The sequence below is a fragment of the Lacerta agilis genome, chromosome 1 (assembly GCF_009819535.1).
Source record: "Lacerta agilis isolate rLacAgi1 chromosome 1, rLacAgi1.pri, whole genome shotgun sequence".
Lineage (NCBI taxonomy): Eukaryota > Metazoa > Chordata > Lepidosauria > Squamata > Lacertidae > Lacerta > Lacerta agilis.
This window is the reverse complement of record NC_046312.1, coordinates 51,473,534-51,475,816: the sequence shown is the minus strand read 5'-3', so window position 1 is coordinate 51,475,816 and position 2,283 is coordinate 51,473,534. Positions and strand designations below refer to the sequence as shown.

General features: G+C 45.4%; 1 non-coding gene across 1 annotated transcript; it reads right to left on the bottom strand.

Moving 5' to 3' along the window:
• Window positions 1-1,992: 1,992 nt before the first annotated feature.
• On the bottom strand, window positions 1,993-2,065 carry TRNAK-CUU. The gene has a single exon. It is a non-coding gene; the product is annotated as a tRNA-Lys (tRNA).
• Window positions 2,066-2,283: the final 218 nt, after the last annotated feature.

Here is a 2,283-nt window from a genome sequence, read left to right as displayed (position 1 = left end):
GGGCTGCCTTGGTGAATGTGCTCCACTGTTATTAATGGAAGCAAACTCTGTTTCCCCATATTAAAAATACACCTTCCTCTAAATATAGGCAATCTCTGTGTGTCTAACTACTACAATGGGAGAACTGAAAGGGACCAAAATATTGACATCCACTGGGTGTTGATAATTTGTTTTGGTTCATGCTCTCTTCCTGGGTATTATCCGCACCTTCGTGGAAAATCTGTTATTATTTAGCAGGAGGAATGTGCAAGGCGTTGTTTAGATGTGGGGTTGTTAGATGGAGTTTCCTCTGTTTGTTTTTCCATGCTCTGTCCAAGCCATGTCAATGAGAAAAGCGTTTACTGAGCTATTTATAGCCTCACTTCTCTCCCTCTCCCTCCTTTCCCCCTGTGTGGCTGTACCTTTTTCATCCACATTGCAGAAAGATGGCATCGCTAGCCTGTGAGGGGAGGGCTTCTGGGGACATGGTTTGCCTAGTGTGCAGTATGGGGAGAAGGGGGGCGATGAGGACAGACTGTACCTGACAGAAGAAATTGGGGAGAAGCAGGCACTTGGTAGTTAGGGAAATAATGAAGAATCAGGGAGAGAGAGAATCTGGGGAAAGAGAGAATAGCAGAGGGAAGCATGATGACCTGGCATTAAAAGGATGTGGAAGCTCCATGTTCATTCAAACATTGTCATGAATGACTCCATCTCTCATTCACTGCCAGCTCTCCATTCTTCTCTCCGCTCCTAGTTTGCAATTTCTGTCAATTTCCTAGCATGTTTTGTGCAATTTATGAATGGGTGTGGTAGCGGGAAGAGGGATACTTGATTCACTGATTTGCTTGCGCTGCTGTCAGGGTTGTTGTTTTTAAACCAGGGCAACACAAAGCAGTTGGAGCAACCAGCCTCTGAAGATTAAGAGAGGAGACCTTACGGCAGTTTGCAGGGCACATAGTGTTAAGTAAGACACAATAAATTAGATCTATGTCCGCCTCACCTGCTCTATGCAAGATAGGTATATATTCTTGCATGCCATCCAAATTTCCGAGCGGTGTGAGATTCCAGCGGTTCTAGGTGCTTACCCAGGGTTCAGTTTCCTCAGACTGACATACGGTTTATTTACACATATGTACCACCTGGGCCTAAGATGGAGGGGCTCACAATGTTACCATCCCAAGAAGGTCTTGTTTCTCCCACAGCCACAGCCTCGGCAGAAATCAGGCATGGCTGTCTCTCAACTGCCCAGCCTACAGCCTGCTTCTAGCTTCTAGCTTACATACACCACTATTCTCTGTTCTTTGTCCTTTTAACTATCAGGAAGTTGAGGGAGAGGAGCCCCATCCATTTGACGTCTGGCACAGAGCCACTTCTTTTGTTATCTTAGGACCTATACATAGGAGGCATAATGGCCCTTGCCTGGCTAATTCAACAATTGAATCCTTGCTGAATTGAATCCAGGAATTAGAAGGGACTCAAATATACTGGCCAACCCACCCCACCGCCACCTCACAGCAATATGCCTTGTCTTGTGCACGTATGTCAAAATAAAGAGGCTAGTGTATGAATGTCTTTCTGATTTTATACATGCAGATCTTATTTTAAAGCACAGGGGAAGGACCTATAATAAATATTCATGCATGCATGCTGCCAATCTGACTGGGTTGCCCCAACCACTCTGGGCGGCTTCCAACGATTTATAAAACCACATCAAACATTAAAAACTTCCATATATAGGGAGGGTAGTACCTATGACTCTTTAGATGTTATTGGGCTTCAGATCCCATCAGCACCAGCCAGGATGACCAATGGATGAGAGCTGTAATCCAACAACATCTAGAGAACCACAGGTTCACCACCCATGGCTTACAGGGACAGATGAAGCTACTGTTACTGTCTACTTCTGCATGGGTTCTTTTTATAAACGAGCAATACCTGAGGGATGAATCACAGAATCGTAAGGGACCCCAAGGGTCATCTAGTCCAACCACCTGCAATGCAAGAATCTTTTGCCCAACATGGGGCTCAAACCCACAACCTTGAGATTAAGAATCTCATGCTCTACCAACTGAGCTACCAAGGCAACCTCAAATGTTCTACATGTGCTCTGTCATTATGGTTTTGAGCCAGGACCTACCTCGGCAACCTGTTTTCAGCACCAGAGTTTAGCTCTTGGGCATGTGAAGCAGTCATAGTGTGCCTCTGACCATATGCAGAGTGTCCTTCTTTCACCACAGAGCAACCTAACCACAGATAGCCACACGATGGAAATCAGTCAGATAACAAGACCCCTAAACAGAA